Raw genomic sequence first — 13,079 nt, 5'->3', positions numbered from 1 at the left:
ACGACACAGGTAAGGCTTCAACATATTCATATGACATCATCTGCGTTCTGGGGTATGGATTATATAATCCGTATCACTCAGTTTACTTTTAATCACGTATGGTCCTGCAAACCGTGCAGCCTAAGCAGAACCAGGCGCAGGAAGCAACACTAAAACTTTCTCGCCCGCCTTAAAATTGCGTACAACAGCTCGCTTGTCAAAGCAACCCTTCATTTTCTTTTGTGACCGAGAGAGCGCTTCTTTTGCAACAGCACAAGCATTTTGTAAACGCTCACGGGTACGAGAAATAAAATCAAGCATGTTGCTTTTCTCAGATGGATTAGTGGTGAAGAATTCATCTTTTAAAACCTTTAGAGGACCACGTACGTTGTGTCCAAAAACCAATTCAGACGGGCTAAAACCAAGTGATTCCTGTCGCGCTTCACGAAGAGCAAATAAAACTAAAGGAACGCCCTCATCCCATTCATTATGAGTCTCCATGCAATATTTTCGCAGAGCAGATTTCAGAGTTTGATGCCAGCGTTCTAGAGCACCCTGCGATTCACGACGCTGGACACAACATGGGACACTCCTAGAGCTCTCAGAGCACTTCGAAAAACTCTAGATAAAAAATTTGAACCTTGGTCAGTTTGAACCGTTTTAGGCAATCCGAACGTGGTAAAAAATTGTCAAAGCTTTAATGACAGCTCTAGCAGTTATTTTCCGCAGCGGTACTGCTTCCGGAAACCGTGTGGCCGTGCACATAATAGTTAAAATAAACTGTGAACCAGATTTTGTTCGTGGAAGCGGACCAACGCAATCGACAAGAACTCGTTCAAATGGCTCACCTAGAGCCGGAATAGGACGAAGGGGAGCAGGTGGCACAATTTGATTGGGCTTCCCCACAATTTGACAAGTATGGCAATTTTTACAATGTCGGGACACATCAGCTTTTAAACCGGGCCAAAAGAAGTGTTGCAGCACCCGATTATATGTTTTGGTCACACCAGGGTGTCCAGACCAAGGGTGATCATGAGCCAGATTTAAAATATGCTGTCGAAACTGAAAAGGTACCACAATTTGATGAACCACATTCCATTCATTCTGAACATCCTCACACAAGGAGTGAGCACTCCAGCGACGCATGGTTACGTGACGGTAACATGTCACTATCAGCACTAAGACGGCATTTTTCAAGTGTTGGGTCACTCTTCTGAGCCTCTGTAAGAGCGCTACAGGAAACATCAGAACCTGGACAGATAGATTTCGAAATAAATCTAGGAGCCTCTGAAGACTCAGAAAATACTTCCTTCTCCAGAATCTCTTTAAAAACAGAGTCACCTAGATTTATTTCATTGTCTTGATCTAAATGTTTTGCCTGTGCACGTGTCGTAACTGCACTAACAGCAAATACGTTCGGAAAATTCTCAGCCAACCCATCAGGTTGTGGATCAGTAAGTGGAGTATTAGTAACGTGCATAACTGGCATTACCTTACCTCCAGCAATGTCATTGCCCATAATAAAATCGACGCCCGGTACAGGAAGAGAAGAACGGACCGCAACGTTAAAACATCTAGAGACCAAATCAGACGATACCCAAACACGATAAAGGGGAACAGGTACAAAACCCATTTCTATTCCCTGTACAATAGTACTAGTGCCACACGCAGACTCCGCACCAAAAGGTAGAATATTAGACAATATAAAAGATTGCGATCCCCCAGTGTCGCGTAAAATTTTTACAGCCCTCTGATCCTCATCACGACCAGTCAAAGACACAAGACCGTCAAACACGAAAGGCTGAAAGCACGCATCAGAAACTTCAGAAGTCACAGGCTGCGGCGACAAAACTTTCACCAATACTGAACCCCGAGGTTGATTCACCGAAGGATCTGGACGCTCTTGTTTTCGTTTTAAAATTCTACACTCAGCGATCACATGTCCCATTTTATGACAATAGCCGCATTCTTTACGAAATTTTGGGCCAGACGGACTAGGTTTTATTTGATCATCATAAGAACTAACCTCATTTTCCTTTTGTGAGGCATGTCCAGCATCAACCGAATGCTTGACAAACACGGGTTTATGCAACAAAGCATACTCGTCTGCCAAAACGGCTGCTTGTTGTACAGTACTAACCTTTTGCTCATTTAAATAAACCGCAGTTCGCTCCGAAACACAATTCTTAAATTCTTCAATGAGCAACAGTTCACGCAAAGAATTGTAGTCAGTCACTTTACAAGCCTTCACCCACCTGTCAAAAAGTATACCCTTCTCACGGGCAAATTCGACATATGTCTGTGTAGTGGATTTTTTCATCGTACGAAACCATTGTCTGTAGTGTTCGGGCACTAACTCATATGCACGAAGAATCGCATTTTTCACCGTTTCATATTGAACACTCTCTTCCAAAGGAAGAGCGGCACACACTTGTGCCTTCCCGGTCAATTTACATTGTAACATTAACGACCAGACCTCATTTGGCCATCTTAACGCGGTAGCTATTCGCTCAAATGCCTGAAAATAAGCCTCAACCTCTTTTTCACGAAACGGTGGAATTATTACGATATTCTTCGCCACATTAAACTGAGGAGACAAAGGAACAGTTAAGGAATCTGTTAACACGTTAACCGAATCACTTCGAACAGAATCATTTGAAACAGTCGTAGGATTCAAACCCACAGCTGCCTCAGAGACTGCATCTTTCAGCGCAGCAGATATTCTTTTTTCATTCGAGTCTTTACTGACCGGCAATTCAAGCGGTCGTATTTTAACTTTCATCTCCGCGTCAATACGATAACGTTCAAGCTGATGCTGAAGCTCATCCTTTCGTGCTTGAGCCTTATCTTGCGTCTCTAATTGTAAACGCGCTAACCGCACTTTCAAACGCGCATCCCCACGCGGAGCAGATGAGGTCCCCGTCGACAGAGATAACGGCTCAAACTTTGGTAAAGAATATGAAGGTCCTACCTCTCCCCGAGCAACAAACGGAGTAACTGGCTCGATAACAGATGAACTCGATGGAGATTGTTCATCCGCAACAGCTGCCAGCGATTCCGCTGATTTCTCCGGGACATTAACCTCTGAAGGTAACACCCCTTTACCAACTAAACCAGCCACCAAACAAGCTTTTAAGTCTTTTTTAAGTAATGTTTTAGAAACGGGTATATCAAAATGTTGGGCAATAAGAAACAAATCATCCTTTCTACACGTTTCTAATCCTACAAGACTTGGTTGTTTTATAAACGCATTTAAATCAAATGTCGCCATAGTTGAGCAACAAACAAACAAATATAATAGTGCAAACAACTCCAGACCTAAACCTACCTAGCCAAAAACTAAATAAGACCTAACTAGTCTTCAGAGGGTACCGATTGAGAGGAACCTCCCCCCCGGATTACCTCCAAAAATAACAAACTAAAATAACAAAGAAAAACAATAAATCAGTAAACCGTACTTTAAAAGGCAGAAAAGGGGAAACGTAACATAAAGAAGGACACGTGAAACCCAATACATCATCAAATATTTATTCAACGAGCAACAAAGAAAATCGGGAACACGTAACCTATCATACGAAAAAACAAACAAATCAATGCCCAAATATAACCAACAATTAACCCAAATTAAGAATAAAGAAATAAATACCTAACTTAAAGGGATAGTTCACCCAAAAATGAAAATTTGATGTTTATCTGCTTACCCCCAGGGCATCCAAGATGTAGATGACTTTTTTTCTTCAGTCGAACGCAAATTATGATTTTTAACTGCAACCGCTGCCGTCTGTCAGTCAAATAATAGCAGTGATTGGGAACTTGAACAATAAGAGTCGAAAAGACTTCCATAGACAAATCCAAATTAAACCCTGCGGCTCGTGACGGCACATTGATGTCCTAAGACACGAAACGATCGGTTTGTGCAAGAAACCGAACAGTATTTATATAATTTTTTACCTCTAAAACACCACTATGTCCAACTTCGTTCAGCTTCCGGCTAGTGAGGTCTAATCGCGCTCTGACAACGGAAGTGATGTCTCGCGCTCATTGAAGTATATGGGCGAGACATCACTTCCGTCATCACAACGCGTTTTTTGACCTCACTAACAGGAAGCTGAACGAAGTTGGACATAGTGGTGTATTAGAGGTAAAAATTATATAAATAATGTTCGGTTTCTCGCACAAACCGATCGTTTCGTGTCTTAAGACATCAATGTGTCGTCACGAGCCGCAGGGTTTCATTTGGACTTGTCTATGGAAGTTTTTTCGACTCTTATTGTTCAAGTTCCCATCTACTGCTATTATTTGACTGACAGACGGCAGCGGTTGCAGTTAAAAATCATAATTTGCATTCGACTGAAGAAAAAAAAGTCACCTACATCTTGGATGCACTGGGGGTAAGCAGATAAACATCAAATTTTCATTTTTGGGTGAACTATCCCTTTAACTAAGACAAACAAATCAACTGATATAAAGAAAAACAAAAAATAAAACAGAAAGAAAAGCTTGTTTGCTGGTGTGTCTCCTCCCTCCAGTCTTCTCAGCGTCCTCCATATAAGCACACGCAACTAGAAGCAGGTGCACAAAGGCGGACCTACAATCAAAACTCTCAGGAAGAAACAAAGTCATGTCGTCACACAACACACACAAGGCACAGGCCGTAACACCAGTACAAATGTGTTATCCTCTGTGCCGTCAGAGAAGAGTTAACAGACAGCTGTAGGGTTTGGTTAACTAAGTTATCCTCTAAAAATGTTCTTTTAGAAATGAAGTTTATCCTCTGTTCAGGCAGGGAAGATTAGCATTAAGTGCTAATATTGGTAACCTCTGTTCAGGCAGGGAAGTTTGGCATCATGTGCTAATATTGGTTTATCCTCTGTGAAGTTATGGAAGTTTTATCCTCTGCTTTATAAGGGAAGGTTGTTTATCCTCTGTTTAGGCAGAGAAGATTTAGCATTACGTGCTAAAATTGGTATCCTTTGTTCAGACAGGGAAGAATTAGTGTAAAGTGCTAATAATTTGTGTTGTCCTCTGTTCAATGAAGGTTGACAATAGTTGACAATAGATCTGTATTAACAAGTGTCCCCTCTGCTGATCAGAGAAGTTTTAGTGTTTTTATTGTGTGGTAACCAAGGAACTCACAAAAATGTTTAGAAAGAATGCTAGACTGATCCCCACAACTGATAAAGGTGGTCTTGCGACTCCTTTGTGGTCAAATAGTGAATTCAAATCACAGTTAGGAGTGCAAATGAACCTAATAGTCACTGAGAAAGTTAGACAATAACTCACTCAGAAATAAGAGATCCATCCAAACAAGATTTGGTCTGTAGATGAGTGTAAAAAGGTACTAGGAGCATGTATTCGCAAGAACAATGTGAAAGGCATTATCTGCTGCCATAGAGAATTTGGTTTAGCGCTAGCTACACAACAGTCTCAGCGTAACTCCGAGCTAGAGGAACAGAACAAAGAGCTCCGTGCTAGAGTAACTTCTTTGACTAAGAAATTGAACCGCAAAAACTGATGTGGATGAAGTTAGTCAGTCTGATAACAATTATCCTGATTTACAAGCTTTCTTTGAAAGATGTAGCCATCCAATCAGTAACTGATGTGCCCCTGGATTCAGTGAAGGTATGTGGTGCTAGGAGAAGATCTCAGGGAATTGAGGGAATTGACAGTGTTACAATTCTTCTGTTGTCCAAGTATAAACTGTTGCCAAGGCGCTAAGACCTAAAGATGTAGAGACACTATCCCAGAGCTTACCCTCAGCACGCACAAATTTTCCCGAATTTAGAAGTGCATTGATAAGCAAAATGCGTCTCTATGACATGTCGTTGACAGAAGTCACCCAGCTTATGTCACAAATTCTAAATGAAACTGAATTCAACAGTTTTGAGTCTGCTGTTACTTCTGAACAACAACATATCAGTAAAGGCGATTTGAGAGAAGGTGTTTTGAAAATTATAAAGAATATCATGGGACCCAAAATAGACTGGTCCAGAATCACTAACTGTGTGCAAAGGAAAGAAGAACATGTGAGTGAATACACTGAAAGGTTTTGTCAGTCAGCTGTGACTTACAGTGGAATAGTTGATGATTCTGAATGTGTGCTAGATGACAAGGGACCCTTAGTCCGCATCTGGTCAGATGGCCTTTTAGTCGAGTACAGAAAATCCTTGCCATTCCTAGATCTAACTTGGTCTAACAAAACCATCAGAACTAACCTAGACATCTTAGCTACATGGGAAAGAGATGATGATATTAAGGCAAAAGTGAGAGTAGCAGCAGCTACGTTTAGCACAACAAATCAAGACAATAGATGGCATAGAAAAGAAGGCAAATGCTACTACTGTGAAAAAGCAGGTCACTTGGAGAAAGAGTGTAGGAAGAAGTTGCAAGATAGTAAAAGAAACAATATGCATAACTCTGCTCCTTCTCAGCCCGCCTACAACCCTGAAGCAGTCCCGCCAAGTTACACTGAAACCTTAGGACAGCTCGCTCAGGCTCTTCTAAAAGCACAAAAAGAAAAGGAAAAAAACTAATTGTTGGGGCTGTGAGTAACTACCTTTCCCCTGTAATCCATCACAATGACCAAAGAATTTTTGTGAAAGGTAGCATACAAGAGAAAGAGATTGACTTTTTGCTTGATACAGCTGCAGAAATTACAGTAATTCCTACAAAATTGGCTGAAGGTTTAAACATCCCGTACAAGAAAACTAAACTTGGTTTAACTGGTGTAACAGGTGAAGATTCTGTTTTGTATGAAACCCCGCCCATAGAGGTACAGTTAGGCCCAAAGACTCTGACTACGAAATTGCTATGTGCTCCATTAAATACAGGTGCAATTCTAGGCATGGATCTACTGAGACAAGTGCATCTAACTTTAGACCTGTCCTCAGAATCTGCTAGCATAAAAATTCTCAGCACAAGTTTCTACTAATAATGCGACCACTCCTGAGTATGTTTTCTTACAGAATCATCCAATTTGGGCTAAAAACAAGGATGATTGTGGGTTTTTGACAGGTGTAGAACCAGTCAAATTGACAGGAACTCCACCTCCTGTTACCAAACAATATCCAATCAATAAGGAAGCTATACAGGCAATCAAACCTATTGTAGAAAAATTGCTAAAGCAAGGAGTGCTAGTTAAGACTAACAGTCCCTGTAACTCACCCATATGGCCCATCAAGAAAAATCCAATGGGACTTGGAGACTCACCATAGACTGCAGAGTAGACAATAAACATATTGATAAAATCACCCCCCTAGTAGCAGATCCATCTACAATTTGTAATGGCCTACCATTAGATTGCAAGGTTTTTTCAGTAATTGATATATCTAATGGATTATTTTCTGTACCATTGCACTCTGACAGCCAGGCATGGTTAGCTTTCAGTTGACTATGAGCAATACCAGTGGACACGGTTACCACAGGGATTTCAGAATTCCCCAACTATATACCATCAGGCTGTCAGACGTGACTTGTGTGACCCAGAATGTCCAGTCAAACAGTCCACTATGATTCAATATGTTGATGATATTTTGAGGTACATCAAACTGAATTGGCAGCATTGTTGGACAATTTGCAGAAAAGAGGACACAAATGCAGCTTTCACAAAGCTCAAATTGCTAAAAACCAAGTCACATTTCTGGGTCAAACAATTGGTGCAGGAAATAGATCCATTACACAGGATCGAGCTGCTTCAGTCAAAGCCATAACTCCACCTACGAACATTAAAACACTTTTTTAGGAAATCATTTAAAATCATTTTTAGGAACAGCAGGTTACTGCAGACCTTGGATTGAAGACTATGCCTAGATTGCTCAGCCACTCTATGACTTGTTGAAAGGCCAGGTTAAAGATTCTGATACTGTTTGTATGGAAGAAATTCATCTCAAAGCTTTCAATGATTTAAAGAGAGCATTATGTCAAGCACCAGCATTAGGAATTGCCCAATCTGATAGGCCCTTTGTGCTTTATGTCCATGAACACTTAGGCTTTATGACTGCATGTCTAATGCAAGATCATGGGGGCAGTTTACGCCCCATTCATTACTATTCTGGTAAACTTGACATAGTCACTCAAGGGATGGGCCAATGACTTAGAGCAGTGCAGGCAGTTCATCTAGCTCTTCAGGCTTCATCAGGAATGGTGTTAGGACAGATGGTAAATGTAAGATGCCCTCATACAGTGTCCGCACTAATGAATCAAGCAAAAGTCACTTCTGTCACCTCCTCTCGTTGGGGAAATTGGTTAACAACTCTCACAGCCCCGAACATTGTTTTACAGCATGCGCCAGTCACAAACCCATCCTCATGTATGATGTCTGCAATGACTGAAGTTGTGTTAGAGGATGAAGGAGAAATGACTCACGGTTGTGTTACGCTTACATTTGCAGCTACGAGTGAAATAAAAGAAACTCCTATAGAGAATGCAGAATTGGAGTTGTTTGTTGATGGTTCAGCTCAAGTTATTAAGGGTAACAGACGAGCAGGCTATGCAGTAACTTCCATCACTGAAGTGGTAGCTTCAGGTCGACTTCCAGACCATTTTTCAGCTCAAGCTGCAGAATTAGTAGCCTTAACTAGAGCATGCATGCTAGCTTCAGGATCGGTAGCAAATATCTACACTGATTCCAGGTATTCTTTTGGGATAGCTCATGATTTTGGTGTCATTTGGCAGAGTAGACAGTTTCTAACTTCTGCTGGATCCCCCATTAAGCATGCTGGATTAGTGAAAGATCTAATGTTTGCCATGAAACTTCCAAAGAAATTAGCGGTGATCAAAGTGAAAGCACATCTCACAACTACCGTATTTTTCGGACTATAAGTCGCACCTGAGTATAAGTCGCATCAGTCCAAAAATACGTCATGACGAGGAAAAAAACATATATAAGTCGCACTGGACTATAAGTCGCATTTATTTAGAACCAAGAAACAAGAGAAAACATTACCGTCTACAGCCACGAGAGGGCGCTCTATGCTGCTCAGTGCTCCTGTAGTCTACCACTGAAAACAACTGAAAACTGTTAACTGAAATATTAACTTAATTTATTTAAAATCCAAGACCAAGAACAGATATTGGTAATCTGGAAAGGCAAGTTATTCAGCTAATGGTACACAATAGTACACAGAACAACAGGCTGAATATGTATGTTAACATAACACATTAACAGTTAGCTACATAATAGCATAAAAACATACCTGGAAGGCTGAATAGGCTAAAATTAACATAACAAGCCAGCGAGTCCAACAGTTACCGGTAACACTAAGCAAGTTCACAAAGCTCCCGCGATCTTATTCCACTTCACTGAATCCGTTGAATTCTTCATCCTCTGTGTCGCTTCTGAACAACTCCGCCAACTCCGGAGGAAGATGAAGCGCCGTCTCTTCTTCTTCTGCGCGGCTGTCGTCAGACTCCGCATCAGTTCCAGTTATTCCGGCCTTTCTGAATCCCGACAGGATGGTTTCAATTGTCACTGAAGCCCATGCTGTGTCGATCCATCCAAGGACTTGCTGATAAGTTGCATGGCGCATTCTCCCGGTTGCCGTGAAGCTGTGCTCTCCGTCCACCATCCACTCCTCCCACAGGCGACGCAAGACTGCCTTAAAGCTCCGGTTCACCGAGATGTCGAGTGGCTGGAGTATTTTGGTTAAACCTCCAGGGATGATGACAGGTATGGAGTTGCACGCTTTTATTTTATCTTTGAATTGTGGCGTTATGTGCGCTCGCATACTGTCCATCACAAGCAGGGCTTTGCGTGTTTTAAAGAAGCCATCAGGACGCTTAGTGTAGCACTTTGTAAGCCAAAGGTTAATCATTTCTTGATTCATCCACCCTTTCTCATTCACGGCCACGACAACTGTGGGGGGAGATTCGTCTTTGGGCATGGTTTTCCGTTTGAAAATGACCATCGGTGGCAATTTCGATCCATCTCCACAACATGCCAGCACCACTGTGAAGTGCGATTTCTCATGACCAGTTGTCACTATATTCACACTTTTCTGCCCTTTCTCTGCGACACTTCGGCCCATGGGGATGTCAAACGTGAGGGGGACCTCGTCCATGTTGATAATATGGTCCGGTGACACGTTGTATTCAGTAACCTGCTTTTTAACGAACTCACGGAAACTGTCGACCTTAGCTTGGAAGTCTGCTGGCAGTTTCTGACACAATGTTGTCCGTGCTCTGATAGAGAGGCGGTTGCGTTGCATGAAGCGGTAACACCAAGAAGGCCCGCCAGCAAAATCATTTACCGGTATATTCATCTCCTTGGCTACTACCATGGCGTGGAGACGCAACTGCACTGTTGACAAGCCTCTCCCGGCAGCGCGTTGTTCAAGCACCCATCTGTGGACTCGTTCCTCCAGCTCTGGCCATCTTGCTTTCAGCCCGCGGTTAGCTTTTTTTGTTTTCTTCATTTGAGTTAGAGTAACCTCTGTTTTACGCCAGTCCCTCACAAGTTTCTCACTCACTCCAAACTTTCTTTCTGCTGCTCGATTACCGTTTTCGGCTGCATATTTTACTATCTGCAGTTTGTAATCTGCAGAATAGGATTTTCTTTTTGGGGGCATTTTATTTGCATTCAGTCTTTCTCAGTTGTCTTTAAGTTAATATTTCAGTTAACAGTTTTCAGTTGTTTTCAGTGGTAGACTACAGGAGCACTGAGCAGCATAGAGCGCCCTCTCGCGGCTGGAGACGGTAATGTTTTCTATTGGTTCATTTCTCTTGGTTCATTTCTCTCGGTTCATTTCTCTCAGTTCATGTCAAATAAATTGATAAATAAGTCGCACCTGACTATAAGTCGCAGGACCAGCCAAACTATGAAAAAAAGTGCGACTTATAGTCCGGAAAATACGGTAATACTATGGAAGCTAAAGGTAATGCTCTTGCTGATGTAGCTGCTAAACAGGCTTGTTATTATGCAACAGTACAAGTGTGTTCAGGTAGTACAGCACAGAAGACAATTCTGCCTCCTGAATCAATAATTGATCTGTACAAAGACGTTCCTCTATATGAAGCATGGACATGGTTAGACAAAGGAGCCACAGCGGATTCATCTGGTTGCTGGACCAAAGGGGGAAAGTATGTTGCTCCCGAATCACTGCTGCCATATTTGGCTCAACAAATACACAATTTGGGTCACAGTGGTCCAGCAACGATGAATCACAGGTTCTCAAATCAATGGTGGAATCCAAAATTCAGAAATGTAGCTACCGAAACAGTCAAAAGATATGTTACATGTCAGAAAAATAATGATGTGCCAGCAGCAACTACAGCAGCAACACATACCCCAGCTCCACCAAGACCTTCTCGTCACCTGCAAGTTGATTACATATCGTTGCCTCCTTGTAAGGGAAAAACTGATGTTTTGGTAGTAATAGACAAGTTCTCAAGATGGATAGAAGCTTATCCAACAGGGCGTGCTACAGCTGCACATACTGCTAAATGTCTTGTCATTGATTTTATTCCCAGGCGGGGATTACCAGATTACATTGACTCAGATCAAGGTACACACTTTACAGGACAGGAAGTCAAGGAAGTGTCTAAAATGATGAAAATTAAGTGGAATCTTCACTGCCCCTACAGGCCACAAGCATCAGGACAGGTTGAGAGAGCTAACAGAACAATTATAACCAGGCTAAGCAAAATGCATCAGGAAGGAGTACCATGGGTCGAGGCACTGCCAACGGTACTGTGTAGCATGAGAGTGTCACCTAACAGATCAGTAGGACTGAGCCCTCATGATATTATTACAGGACGCCCAATGCAGATACCAGGTGTGATTGATCTTAGAAATGCTGATGTACACATTGCCTCAGATGCTCTGATCACTTACTGTGAAAACCTCACAAAGGCAGTACAGAGTGCCAGAGAGAGAGATGAGTCTTGTTGGCAGACTCCACCAGAAGGTGGACACACAATCATCCCAGGTCAGTGGGTCATGATAAAGTCATTCAGAAACAAGCCGTTAGAGCCTAAGTGGCCCGTACCACATCAAGTGATGCTGATTACAGCTGCTGCAGTGTTGTGTCAGGGAAGGAAAACCTGGACTCATGTGTCACACTGTAAAGTTGTTCCCCCAACTACAGGGATAGGATAGGACACACGGACCAGTGAGGAGCCCAGGAAATAACCGAATGCAATAGGCATCGGGGGTTAATCCTGCGGTGAAGAATACCTCATAGGCCTTCCCCCACTCACTAGTCCATCCTTACCTAACTGTTCTTTAGGTGTCACAGGAATTAAGAAATAGGGAAAGAAGGAACAACAATAGCAGACTTAGATTGAACAGAGGATAGAACCCTAGTGTTTGCAGACTTTTACAACACATACTGCTCTGTTGTCTTTTGTTTTCTTTCTTACTCTATGCAGATACCACTTGATAGCTGTCCTGAGACCCACACGCACCGACCTCCTGACCTGCATATGAAGACAACTAGACCCACTACCGAGCCAACTGTCACGGAAGAAAAAAAATAAAAAATACACAACGCAGAGAATCACATACGGGAACTTCAGTCATCCATCAACATGATCAAGATTGCCATACTAGTAATCATCATGGACATCGCACAAAGTGTAGACTCCAGAAACAACATATTCTTAGAGGTGATGAATATGTCAAGAAATGCCTTGTTTGCTGGAAAGAACGTTTGCATGCCACACCCACATTCAGTAGGAGCAGGAATTGCATGGGTGGCACACCCCATCTCCAACTGTGACACATGTACCTTATTCGAAGTTCATACCAGTGGAATATACAACAAGAGTGCATGTCACAACATCACAACTCCTCCAGCTTCTCCATGTTGCATTCCTGGATTACCATCCTGCAACCTAACTTCAGCTACTCCCATCATGACCGATCTACTCTTGCCAATTATCCTTGGTGCGTGGAAAATTATGTTCCAGCCTCGACTCCATTGGGTGAAATTCCTCGTTAACGTTGCAACCTTGTAGTCGAAAAGAGAACAGCATCCCATGTGGACATTACTCCATCAGCAGGGAGAGAGGAAAAGGACTTAGAAGGGTGTCTTCACCGGACACCATCTCTCCCAAAACTCTTTGCAATAAATCAGTGGTGTATGATTCCTCCACCGACTGGC

The sequence above is a fragment of the Chanodichthys erythropterus genome, chromosome 10 (assembly GCF_024489055.1).
Source record: "Chanodichthys erythropterus isolate Z2021 chromosome 10, ASM2448905v1, whole genome shotgun sequence".
NCBI classification, from domain to species: Eukaryota; Metazoa; Chordata; class Actinopteri; order Cypriniformes; family Xenocyprididae; genus Chanodichthys; species Chanodichthys erythropterus.
The sequence above is the reverse complement of the archived record's forward strand: the minus strand, read 5'-3'. Positions refer to the sequence as shown.